The sequence below is a fragment of the Macaca mulatta genome, chromosome 12 (assembly GCF_049350105.2).
Source record: "Macaca mulatta isolate MMU2019108-1 chromosome 12, T2T-MMU8v2.0, whole genome shotgun sequence".
NCBI classification, from domain to species: domain Eukaryota; kingdom Metazoa; phylum Chordata; class Mammalia; order Primates; family Cercopithecidae; genus Macaca; species Macaca mulatta.
The window spans coordinates 81,572,016-81,585,676 of NC_133417.1; the positions used below are offsets into that span (position 1 = coordinate 81,572,016).

The 13,661-nt window shown below is 38.9% G+C and overlaps 1 long non-coding RNA gene across 3 annotated transcripts in view; it reads left to right on the forward strand.

Annotated features, from left to right (window-relative positions):
- The window catches only part of LOC106992627 (uncharacterized), a 320,901-nt gene that overhangs the window by 149,593 nt on the left and 157,647 nt on the right, over positions 1-13,661 (forward strand). For all 3 annotated transcript variants that reach the window (XR_013401885.1, XR_013401886.1, XR_013401887.1), the window contains exon 3: positions 11,301-11,357. This is a non-coding gene — a long non-coding RNA (uncharacterized LOC106992627). The remainder of the gene's footprint in view (positions 1-11,300; positions 11,358-13,661) is intronic.

A 13,661-nucleotide genomic window follows, 5' to 3' on the forward strand; every position in this document is an offset into this window, starting at 1 on the left:
ATACCCTAAATTATATGAAACAGCCCACAAGAGCTGTAGGAAAAAAGAGAGAGAAGATAATGAGTTAATGCTAATTAAAAGAGACCTCACAGAGGAGAGAGCATCAGAGCTGGAGGATTCACATAGGGAGGAGGATGCTGGCAGGGAACACCCTGTTTACTGTCAAGAGCTCTCTCGGAGGGCCCTTGATGGCAGTGAACTTCTCTTTCTTGCTCCCAGAAGCATCCCCAGTACACAGGACAGTATTTGTCAGAGTGTTCAGTGTTCAACGGCTGAACAAATGCGGGAGAATGAAGATGCTGAAGATGAGCAGAGGGGCTTGGTGGTCATTGTTGGTGTTCCAGGGAAAAACCAGTGGAGAGAATGCTGAATGAAGAAGGCTGGCCTCATTGTTATGAGTCTGTAGTGGAAAATGGTGAGAAATGAGGTGGCCGGGTAAGGTGCAGACCGGTTATGAAGACTCCTAAAAACCAGACAGAAAATGGCTTAAAGAAATTAGGGAGCTACTGTGGGATTCTGAGCCTGGTAGAGATGAAAGTTTTATGGTTTACAAATGCTTCTTTTCAAATGCATCATCGCTTAACATGTACAGTTTATTATATGTCCATTACAACTCAATAAAGCTGTTAAAAATACATGATCTCATTAGGTATTCAATATTTGGTGAAATGGACCTTATCCTTATTTCATTTTTACAGATGAGGAAACTGAGACCCAGAGAGGTTCTTGGCTTGCCTGAGTTCAAACGTTTCAGATGACAAGTCCAGACTTCCAGGTCTTCTGCCTCCACATCCCTCATTTGCTTCTTTCTGAACGCAGCTCTCTGCTGAGGAACTTGGAAGGAGGCTGGCCTGTGGTTGGAGAGGCCAGTTGGGAGGCAGTGGCAGATGACTGTTTGCAGTTTTCTCTCCCTCTCTCTCCCTTGCTTTCTTGTCTATGCTTCCCTCACCTTCTCTTCTTTTCTCCTCTGTTCTTCTTCCCTGACCGTGTCTCAGACCTCTGGGTGGCATCCTGCTAAGCTGCACATGTGGGGGTTGCTCCTTGCCTGTCACAGCTGCTGAAGGGCCAGCTTTGGCACAGTGCTGTGCCATCTGGACATGAAGGGCAAGACCTTTGGGACCTGCAACATTACATCTGTGGCACCTCTTTGGAGAGGTCTGATGTAAAAGGGAACACAAAGAATGAGATTTGGAACCCATGAAATATTACTAAGATTCAGACAATACGTGGGAATGTTGCATTTAAATATGCATTTAACAGGTCATCTTAATCATCTTCCAGACCTAGCTTCAAAAACATTCACCCAGTTCTCACATGTGTGAGTGAAAATCACTTAGATTTTGACTTGGATATTACATGGCCTCAACCAAAAGCAAGTCAACCAAATTAGAAAGAAGGCAAAATGCTATGGGCTTTGGAGCAAGATGACTGTGAAATTCAATCTGGATTCCTCCATTTTCTAGATGTCACTAGTACTAGATGCTACTTAGCCTCTTTGGGCCTCAGTTTTCTCATCTGTAAAATGAGAATAATGAGTCCAATTTAATAGGTTTGTACAGCAATGAAATAACCAATGTATTGTGTACAGTGCCAGACATGCGGTGAGCCCTCACCTTGTGAATGGCAGTGCTAGCATCCACCTCAGCTCATCATCTTCATCAGCAGCATTACCTGAAACACTCTGTCCTCATCCAGGACATTAGAGGAAAACAGCCTTGTTTTCTTTAGGTTTTGGATTCTCCCAAGGCTGAAACTTGTATTTGTAATGCTATAACTTTGATAATTTTTTCCCTTAGGAGTTCCTTCAGCAGCTTTTTTTTCCTACCAATTTGCATGTGTAGAGTTATTCAGTAGATGACACCGAAGAGTTTCATAGTGAATGTTTGTTGAGTGAATGTATGAAATGAACAATACCACCACCTCCAAAGCAAGTTTATGTTCTCTTGTTGATTCTAATGAGGATTTTGTTTTGAATGGGGTAGGTGGTGGTGGTTGGTATATGGTTTTGATAGCCAGGAGTGATGTGGCACAGGTGGTTGTGTGGGGTCAGGGTTGGCTAGCCCATCAACCCAATCATTTGGAAATTCCTTTTCATTATACTGCAAAGCAACCAGCTAGAAAAGGAAAATCTAGTTAACTAGTTCTTTTATGGAAAATATCCAAGTTGGCAGAAGGTTTTTTTTTGTTTTTTGTTTGTTTTGTTTTTGCTGAATGTCTCCTCACACCTCCCTGATGGCCTGGCTAGATTGACTCATTATTTCCAACCCACCAGCTTGACCCGACAGAGCTTCTGTGACAGAACCCCTGCCCAGAGCTCCTTCTATCCCCAAAGCGCTCTGCTGGCTGCTCTGGAGAGTGCGGGTTTGACAGTCTCCAGTCTCCCCTCCATTGAGTCTTACCTGCTTCTAACAATCCTTTCACGGCTGAACCCCAGTTTGCATCATGGGTATAGACAAGGTGTAGAATACACCTTGTTAAACAGTTGAATACATGGCAAACGGGAGTAGAATTAAGACAGAGAAATAACAGTAAAGAGATCAAGAAGCCTGCTAGTGTGAAAGGCAGTTTGGGCCGCTAAATCACATCTTCCTAAGGGGTAATATACAAGCAACTGGAAACAACAGGTGTCTTCTTAACAATAGTCAGACATATATACACCCTTCAATCTTTTAGTTATGCTTTGGGTTAAAAAAATGTTTAAATATTAGGCCTATATTTTCCTTTATTACCAGAGGCTCTTCTTCCAGATTCTACCAAGAAAACTCATACTAACAATAATGTCATATAGGTTCTAAGATCGTGGGAAACCTCACTTAACTTCAAAGCCCCTTCATTAGAAGCTCAGACTTCCATACTCGCACCTAGTTTCAGGCTCATGTTGGGACTAATTACTGCCACTGGGTTTGTCTTGAGCCATCTCACCTGGCGAATCTGCCTCTATATTTCTTTCAATGTGTTCAGACCAAGGGTCGCATCCTAAAGGAATATCAGACTAGACCACCAGACCTGTGTCTGAGAAATACCTTTTTTTCCCCAGCACACATTTTCCCATCCATTCCATTCATCCATCTCCAGCAAATAACCTTACACAGCTTCCACACTCAGAAAGGTAGATACCGTATCTGTCTACTTTGTCTCCAAATCATAGTCCATAGCCAGCAGAGGGTAAACACTGAAGGAGTATTTGTTCAATAAATAAGTGAACAGTTACAAAATGCCCATGATATTGGCATTGTCATACATATATGATGAAGCACAGTCCCTGCCTTCTTGATACTCACAATTGTTTTTCAGGATGGCTTTGCACCCCGTCAGAAAAAAATAGATTTCAAGGCCGCTAATGCTCCTTTTATATTCCATTGGCTGGCCGTGTCAATATTGACTGTGTAATGCACTGACAGATGCGCAGTTCCCTTCAGAGAGAAATGAGAAAAAAAACAAACAGCTTCACATCAGGCAAATTCTGATTATTTCCTTCTAAAGTGCACAGCACCTTCAGTCACTAATGGTTGTAAGAGACTTCGGGGACACTAATCTTACTGCGCCATTTCCTACAGGTCTTGTTAGTTCCTAAAACCATCTGTAAGAAGTTATTGTATTTGGCTTTCTTAAGCCATATTTTTTAAGCACGACATTTAATTAGTGCTTGTTAAGATGTTTCAAGTGCTTTGGCCACTCTCTCACCCCTGCTGTTTCTTCTTGGTCAGCATCTTTTCTGGAAATGATATTTTCGGGAAAGGACATCAGATGCGTCTGTGTCTGGAGAATTGCTCTGTGTATCCACGTGAGGCAAGTCTCTGAGAGCAACTGGAGGGACTGTCAGCCTGTCTATGGGGCCTCCGTGTTCACAGCAGCTACTTTGAAAGGCCTCCAGTTTTGACATTCTCATGGAAAAAGCTGAGACCTCAAAATGGGTTTGGAACTGGCAACAATAGGAGGGTACACTGGAGCTCTGGAGAAGAATGTCACATAAGCGAAATGTATTTGAAATATTTAATCTAGGAACTTTTGGATTAACTTCACTGAAAAGAGTTTGCTTGAAAGGGCATAATTTTTAATTACTCAAAGAGACCTCATGAAAACTGCAAAATGGTTGATGGTACTGAAATACCCACCCATGCTCACTAAAAGAATACATAGGTTGAATATAATTCTATTATTTTTGCAACTGTGTAAAATCAATTAAAATTTCAAACTGCTTTACAAAATAAGACATTTTTACTAAGTTTTTCCCCCAAATTCTTTACCCACATTTGGATTAGAATGGCTTGATACTTGTAGTAGTTTATGAAGTGCAAATTCATGTCAAATCTGGTATATAAAAGAAAAGTATTTCAAGATAATATGGAATCTGTGAAAACGAAGAAATATGTGTATTTAGCTAGGTTAAAAAACACTAATCTACTAGAATAACATCAAATTTTTTTTTGAAACACATATTCGAGGAACAAAAAGCTTTATGCTGATCATTGCTTTAATGGTAATTAAATTTTCTTTCTCTTTGAATTTTACTGTACTCTTCTAAGGTAAAGAGGAAGTACAATAAATGAAACATAGAGTTAGCCAAATTATTAATATCCCACATGTAAAGTAATTTCTACTGGAGCCTTTTTTGCCTCTGTAATCTAAGCATTAAAGTATATTGAAGGCTTTAGTGAAGGACTAGCGTTTGGCACTGGGTGTCCAAACATTTCCTGCTGGGCCCTCAACCACTATCATGCTTTTTGTTTGGATAGGAGAGAAAGGGGAGAGTAAGGAGTTGAGCTGGCTAACTCTTGACATCTGAAATCTTTATCAGTCACAGAGGTTTTTTTGGTTTGTGTTGATGATTTGTGGTATTGTTGTTTATCTGTATATCATTCACTTGGACTTGCTGTTTAGATGCAAAGATCTCAAGACCATCTGCAGTCTTGATAGGTAGTTGCAGCAGCCCGACCAGACATCTGGCTGTCAGTTACAATTGCATTCCTGCTCCTAAAGTTGTTGTTAGATACTCCTGATTCCCTTTGAATGTATTACCGTGATGCACCACCGTTTCAGGCCATTGATGTGAGAGACCGAGTTAATTCCCGGCTTCGGTCTGGCTAGAACCAAGATTTATAAAATGAACAGAAGTATCAATTTTGCTGGAAGGGTGGCTGTTTTTGTCTGCACTGGGTTTAATGATACATCAGTTTCCTCCACAGCCTGTACAACTGATTCTTTGAACATGGAGAGAAATAGTGCATCCGAAAATTATTTTCACGGTGTTGCCATGTTTACTATTTCCTGTTGTCTTTGCTTGAAAGTGTTTTAACAAAAATTAGGGTTGAGCATACAAACATTTGAGGCAGGAGATGAAAGGAGTTGTTATTACGTTTCCTCTCCAGGTTAATGTGGTTGCCTTTGATTTAAGCACTACATACTTAGGACAGGATATGACACCAATTAAAGACATGAAACTTAATTTTTGGACTAAACAATCACATAATCCTTCTTCTGGTATCTGGTTGAGATTTACTGACATGGCATTTATTTCTCAGTCACAATCCTAAATTTATTGAGTTGGCTTTATTTAAGGTACATGGGGCAACTAATATTAGTGCATGTAAAAACCTAGCAATGTCCCAAATTGTAAAGCAGCTATTATAAAGAGAACATATTTTTTCCCGATGACTGTCAACATGAGGTCAAGAATGCATGCAAACTCACTCCATGAGCCCTGGGCCCACTCATCTTGGTTGGAGGCAGATTTTGATTTAAGATCTAAATTTCAAAAAAAGAAAATCAATTTTATCTCATAAAATACAACAGGGAAAATTTTTACTAATAACCTCTCCTTAGCCTTAAATTTAAATTGCATTTTTGTTAAGAGAATTTTAGTATTTATTGAAAATCAAGTTTAGATAATAATCACAAAATAATGCATTAATCGTTTAAAAAGATAAAAGGTACTGTATTTGGGTAACACATTTAAATCATAAAATTGAATATTAGTGTTTAATTTTCGTGCAAAAAATAATTAAAATGAAGGCATGCAAGTATAATGAGCCAGGTTAACCTCCCCATCTTTCCACTTTGACACCTTGTTTAACTCTAGCTAATGATGCTATGAAAAAAGTATTAGTGGTTTCAGTTCAGCCCCTGGTGGTCTATGTCACATATTGCATAACCTGCTGGTGGGTCTTACAGGGCTATTTCTCATTTACAGACAGTAGCCTTTTATAATTCTGTCTGGAAGTGGGGTTATCACAGAGGGAGGGTGTCCTGTTTTAACCTATTTATTATGCACTTGAAAATAGTGAAAATGTTTATAGAAAGAAGTCAAATTAAATTTTGTAAAACACATTAGTGCATTCACATGTTCAAACCTGAGCCTACAACTCTATACCAACTACTCAACTAAAGTCATTATACGTAAAAGAAAAAAGTCACTTATGACTTCTACTCCATGTGGAAAATTACCAAAGACTGCAGTTTTTCTAACCACGAACAGTCCCGTTTCCCATGTGCAGTTGGTTAGCTCCTCACTGTATCCCCAAGGAGTCTGCGTGAGTCTGAAGTACTGCAGAAAAATGAGAATTTTCACACTTTAAAAGAGCCAAGGCAGCATTTGTAATGACAAAAATAAGAGCAGAAGTAAAATAGGAAAGAAAGAGTGATTCTCAGTTTTCCTTCCCCTCTGTAAAAAGCAAGACCGTGGAGTTTCCAGGTAAGAGTCTACTGGGGGCTTGCTTTTAATTTATACAGGACATTAGGAAAGAAAAAGAAATAAAAAGAATACCAACTCCCTTAAATTTCCTAGCTCAAAGTTGCTTTCAGTGAATGCTAAAATGAAAGGAGTTATCAAGGCCAAATTCACTATACAGCTTTTGTAAACTGTTAGAAGCAATTTGCAGGACCTGTGCTTTTACGTAGGTTTGCTTTCACTCTCAGCTTGAGTGTTAATTTTTGACTAGTTCTTTCTATCCTTTCGTCAAATGTACACATCCAATTCTTCTGGCATCTCATACACACCACACACACAAACACACACACACATGCATTACACACATAAGCAAATACGTCTAGCCACTTGGTAACAGTATTTTTAAAAGTGGCTTGATATCTGGATTAGAGAGTAGAATACTTTCAGACAAGTCTCATGGGCACAATGTGTTAACTGTTTTCTGTGCCACCATTTTATTGTATGCGAGCAGACGGCAAAATGGTGGTTCCAGCATTTTGTTGTATAAGGACTCCTTCACATTCAGCCTCTGGTTGAAGAACCAGTTTGTATACCGATAGAAAAGCCAGATTTCTCAGGCTGGGAGACTGACTAAATAAACCATGTACACAAATCTTCTTCCACTCACTGCTTTGCAGATGCTTAACCAAAATTTTACATATATAAGTACAAAGGGAGCAAATCCTGATTAAAATAAAAAATGGAACAGAAATGATATTCCAGTTAAATATATAATTCAGTGGTGTTAGAAAATACATATGTTATTAAAAGACCTTCCAACGTTGCCATAAGTAAACTACCTTGAGAAAAGATCCAACACAGAATTAGCATAGAGAATGTGAATGTTTTACTTGTGCATAAACGATCTTTCCAGATCAAAGTTGAGGTCACTGGCAAGATAGTTTAGGTGAGCTCATTCTACAGTTATTTGCACATGCAAATTGGGGTTCCAATTTAAAAAATATTATTGCTTTTTGTTCATGAGAAGAGCTTTGATTAAATTCTTAAAATAAGAATATGAAAATAATTGAGCAATGTAGCTGTGCTAATAATACTCAGTTTTAATTAGCTCCTAAATATAATCAAAGCTAAAATGGATTTTGACGTACCCTTAACTGGATCTCAAATTGAGGAGAGATGAATTGGACTAAGAGAAGATTTTTACATTGTTGTCTATTACAGCTGAATTACCACTCTCTTTTGTCTGAAGAAAAACATTTTCTTCTCAATGAGGTATATATTTTTAAGACTGAAGACAACTGAAGCTTACAGCATATAGTATTTGGTTAGTTTTTTTTTTTTTGACTGCAGTTGCCAAACATTTGAGATTATAAAAATGATAGTACTACATAAAATAGACCTGCAGCAACACTGTTTATGGCACACGCAACAATATTATTTTCTGCTGTTTGGTGTGCGGGAGTTGTAAATAGGAAAATGTGTAAGCCATTAAATCTAGTAGCAATAGGACTCAAAGCAAGGTTTATTATACCAATGCCTGAAAAGCTTTACTTTTTTATCTCTGTGTGTTAAATTTTCGTGTTTGCAACAGTATTTTAGCTCTGGAGCTATTTATCTGGTAGCATCTTTGAGAAAAAGGAAATGGACAGATGTCCATAAACAAAGGGCTCCACCTGGTGGTAAAGAGGAGGTATGAAATGTTGATAAAGAGAACTAATGCTGCAAAGGCAAACAGATGGAAGAGCAACATTTTGTGTGTGTGTGTGTGTGTGTGTGTGTTGTGTGTGTGTGTCCAATAATGAATATGTTTGAAGGAAAGAGAATGACAAAATCCTTCAAATTTGGATTCCAATGTGGATACAGCCTTACAGCTAACATTATTTGATTATTTCTTTCACAGTCGTTCCAATATGTTTACAAATTATTTTATTCAAAATACATACATCTGAACAGATACTAACATATATGACCCTGACAAATACTAGGCACAACTGATGGCAAGCTATCCATATCGTCTGATCATCTTAGGTTTTAGTAGAATGCCATCTAGTAGACAGATTTAAACAAAGGAAGTGTTTGTTCCAACATGAGGGCGCCCTTTAGGTGGCTTTGTGGCTCACCTAGTTAGGAATACCTGGAAAGGATGTGGTGCAGAGCTCTGGGGAGGGAAGCAAAGGTTTCAAATCCATGAGTAAGAAACAGAACATTGCTCATTTTAAAATGTCATCTGTGGCTGAAGTGTTGAAGAATTTGAATCTACGTATTGTGATTCTTCCACCTTTTGAAACTCTAAAATTAGGCCAGGAATTACATATATCAAATACTATGCAAAATGTAAAACAGGCATGCCGTTTATGGCTCTCTACGTAAGGTGGAAATTAAATCTTCAGCCTCCAATAAAATTGTATTTCTGTAATAAAACTGCTGCACCTTGACTCTAGACTACATTGAATCCCAAATTAAACACTCCATTTGCTGTACTGTAACAAGCAAAAGGGTTTGCTACACTGAACAATATTACAGATAGGAAAAACGTATTCTCTTTTGCCTTACCACCTACGTAGAGACCACCAAAACAGGCTAATTCCTCATCTCTTCTTTCTCAGAACACAACATGTTTTGATACAAGAAATTTTAAAATTCCATCTTTCATTGCTAAAATTTATATTTCTTCCTAAATTCTATAAATCAGCATAGGTGACTAGGCCTAAAAAAAGTCAATCAAGTAGGATATTTACTACAAAATGTCTACTGCATTTCATAGGTAACTCAGGCTTATAAGCAGAAACAGCCGGTGTGCTAAAGGCTAGGTACATTTCTTTATGCATTATGTATAATTCCCCATAATGTACATGCAACATTCACTCCACATCCGTATCTGAAGTGCACACATACTGCTACATAATCTATGAAAGTTTTAAACTTAGGATCTGCTAATACATATCTATTTATCTCACCCAGTGTTGATTTAGAAGAATTAGACCGGATGTTATTTTAAGCAGTCTAACTCTATAGGTTCTTTTTCCCCCACCATGTCATGGCCCAGTCAACACTGACTTCTGGCATTGGTAAAGTGTCTCTAATAGAAATGAAAGCCTACCCAGGGTGAGGAATAGAAAGCAATGAATACTAGTGTTGCATCTTCTTAACTAAAGTGCAGGCGAACAAGACAGGAAGCTGTCGGTGCCTCTCTGCCTCGGCCGTCCTCCCTCGGCTCTGCCAAACCACCCTCTAGTGGACTGAGGGGGGAATTTCCTTTCCTGGTTGCCTCACTCTGCTATTCGTTTAATAAATAAGCTCCCCTCCCCCTCTCTCAGGAGATGGTGGATATTATTAACCTTCAAGCACGATACAGCGAGATGAATGTTAATCATGAAGGGATTTCTCATCAAGTTTAATGGTGTAAGACATAGAGAAGTTGTGTTAGCAGTTTCAATCCTGCTAAAAATGCTAATTGTTATGTTTCATATGATAGGTGAGGATAATAGGAAAACGGCAACAGCTTTAGTGTTTCCATTTGGAAGTTGTTGCCCATAGTTTTGAGGCAAATATAGAGGAAAAGAATACGGTCCTTAGTATGAATGACTTGTCAAGAGGCTAATTTAGGGCTACTTCTTTGGAGACATTGGAGATTTGAGGCTTGATATCCACTGAGCTCAAGACAAGAGAATTTTTTGCTGGGAGGAACTAAAGCCAAAAGAAGACATTTTGGACCTAGAAAGAACACAAATCTATGGTAAGGGATACAGAGGTTATAGTGTTGAGTACTGATCTTTTGAGCATTATCTTCTACAGTTTTCTCTGCGTTTCACTGGCACTTTTGCCAACATGTAGAGGTAATCTTTTTTTAAAGCAGTTATTTCATCCTGACCTAGGAATCATAATAAGTGCACTTAGAAGTCCTAGATAAGCCCCAAGAGAAATGCCATTTTTGTTTTTCTCAGCACGTTCCTTTCCTTGCCCCATGAGTTGTTACCCATGCTGTGGCATAAGGATACCCTACTGTCCCCAGCTTCAATGACCCCAGTCTTGCAGAGTTGGCTTCTCATGCAGCTCAGTTGTTTGTCCTGGTCCCTGTTTGAGCTGGGGTTCTTTTGGGGCACATACACACACAGAGGTGGGGAGTCTGGAATGTTATATGAGCAATGTCTTCAGTGTATACTTTTACTTGACTTTGGTTACCCTAAATTCTATCGCTCAACCCTAAACTTCTATGGTAGCTCATGGTGTTACCTACAAATGAACTGGAAAGCATTTTGCTGCAAGGAAGCTTATCAATTGAATGTGGGCCTTGAAAAATTTCCTTGTAATTTCATAGTTTATGTGTTCAGTTTAACTTTAGAAAGCATCTAAATGATAAATGCAAATTGAAAAATAATCCATTAAGGATATGAGCCTATGTGGATATGGACCTTTTTAACTGTATTGTCCCAGTTTTCATATGTAGCCTTTGTCATCATTTTTTTTACAGACTCCTATAAAATGGAGTCAACATAGAGAAGATATGTGATTCTCCAGGTGCTAACATGAGATGTGATATCAACGACCAGCATTATTTTCCCGTCAATAATGATAATTATACTAATTAGTCCAGGCATCACACCTGTGTAAAATCCTTATCCCTATTTTACAGATGAAGTCACTGAGACACCAAAGGTTAATTGCTTGCCCAAAGCCATGTGGCAACTTGGTGAGTACCAGTATTTAAAATCTTACACTCTTGCTTCCTTAACAATGGAACAAAATTATTGCTTGTATCACAGGAGATTGGTGTCAATGAACAATGGAGCAAAGGGGTCACATATTGCTTGTTTTAAAATTGTAGACTCTCTCATATTAATGGAGTCCTTTACTGTGTTTTCCAGGTTGAAGTTACTTTAGTGTCATAAAGCTCCACATACATACTTTTAGCAAAATCAGTAGTCACCCCATGCAGATGAAGGGATGGTAATTAGAGATGGGACAGACCCCAACATATCCTTCATTTGAAGATAGAATAAATTCAGCGAGATACCTAATTATTATCATCTACTTTCACAAAAACATATGTGATTTTTTCCCCCTACCCAAATGTTTTAGTGAAAACTGCAACTGTGCATTAAAAGGCAGTTTTGCATGCATATATTCAGAGAACAATGTGGAGAATCTATCCCTTGGGATAAAAAAAACACCCAGCAACAACAAACTTGAAAACAGATGGTTCTGATACAGTCTGATAAGAATGTAAACAGGAAAATCTTTGTTGACTTATTTCATAGTAATCAGTAATAATTAGTTATTGTCTAGAGGTGAATTACAGATTTCACAAGCATGGCCACAAACAGCCTCTGAAAAGTGAAGCTAAATTTGTGACATCAGTGAGGAATTACTGACCCCTGCCAAACCCTCCTTATTAACATTTTTCTTGATTGACATAAAGGAATGAAACCCTGGAAGAGGATAATTTCTGCGTTCTTTGTTTTTTCTTTTGTCATCATTTGATCATTTGATTTAGATCATTTGATTTAGAGATATTAGACCCCTCTGACTAATCCATGAAAAAGAACTTAAAATTTCTCGACAGCTTAGAGAACTAAAGCTCTCCTTCCTTCCTTCCTTCCTTCTTTCCTTCCTTCCTTTTTCCTTCCCTCCCTTCCTTCCTTCCTTCCTCCCTCCCTGCCTTCCTTCCTTCCTTTCCTTCCTTATTTGAGGTGAGGGTGGGGCTTTTTTCTTAGATGAAGATAAAATATTTCCTCTTTAGAGTATGGACTGGTGTTTCTATGTTCTCATTGCATTTTTTGTCAAAGACTTCCTCTCCTGGTGGTTATTTAGATTCAGTAAACATCTAATGAATACTTCCTACTTGCCAAGCCCTGTGCTAGGCACTGGGGAAACAAAGATGAATCGAACATACTTTCTTCTTTTATGGGATCCACAGTTTAGTTGGAGAGGCAGGTTTGTAAATAACTAACTATCTCCCAGTTTGTTAGGAAGTAGGCAAGGGCTGGGTGCCATGGCTCATGCCTGTAATCCCAGCATTTTTCAGAGACCAAGGATGAGGAGGATCACTTTAGCCCAGAAGTTTGAGACCAGCCTGGGCAACAAAGTGAGACTCCATCTCTTTAAAAAAATATTAAAAAAAGATTAGCTAGGTGTGATGGTGTATGCCTGTGGTCCCAAATACATGGAAGGCTGAAGCAGGAGGATCACTTGAGCCCAGGAGATCAAGGCTGAGGTGAGTTATGATTGCACCACTGCACTCCAGCCTGAACAACAGAGCAAGACCCTGTCTCAGGAAGAGGAAGAGGAAGAGGAGGAGGAGGAGGAAGGAGGGCGGAGGAGGGGGAGGGAGGATGGGGGGAGTGAAACACAGAGGGAGGAGGATTGCCAGTGAAACACAGAGAAAAATGTAGAAGCTAGAAAAATGTAGAAGATAGAAAGGGAGGAGGAGGAGGAGGAAGGGAGGAAAGGAGGAAGGGAGAAGGAAGGAAGAAGGAGAAGGAAGGAGGAAGAAGAAGAAAGAAAGAAGTGGGAAAGATGGCATGGAGAGGAGTCAGGAGAAGGACTGAGCCTTTGTGGAGGAGATATTAGACCAGGTATTATGTAGTGCTATTACCAAGTCCTGACTGCAAAGGTCACCAGGCTGTTGACTATGACACCCTGAATGAATAATGAACATTTAAATTGGTGGCCAATTCTTTGGATCAGGTGATTGTACACCATCAGTTGTGTGGGTAGCATGCAGACAAGATCATGGTATCCTGCCATGATCTAAAAGTTTGGAGAGGTGCCCTTCTTTTACAATACTTGTAATAGAAAATCTAGGCTGTACTCCTCCATGATAATGTGCCTTTGGAAAGAGTAGTCCCTTCTTTAATATGTAATTTAGCCATCTGAAAATACTTGTTATTAAAATAAACTAATACAAAGAGTCTATGACAAATAGTCTAGGCAGTACATCCTGGAAGCCCTTGGCTTTTATTCAACAATATTCAAGAGCTATTTAGTCAGTGCT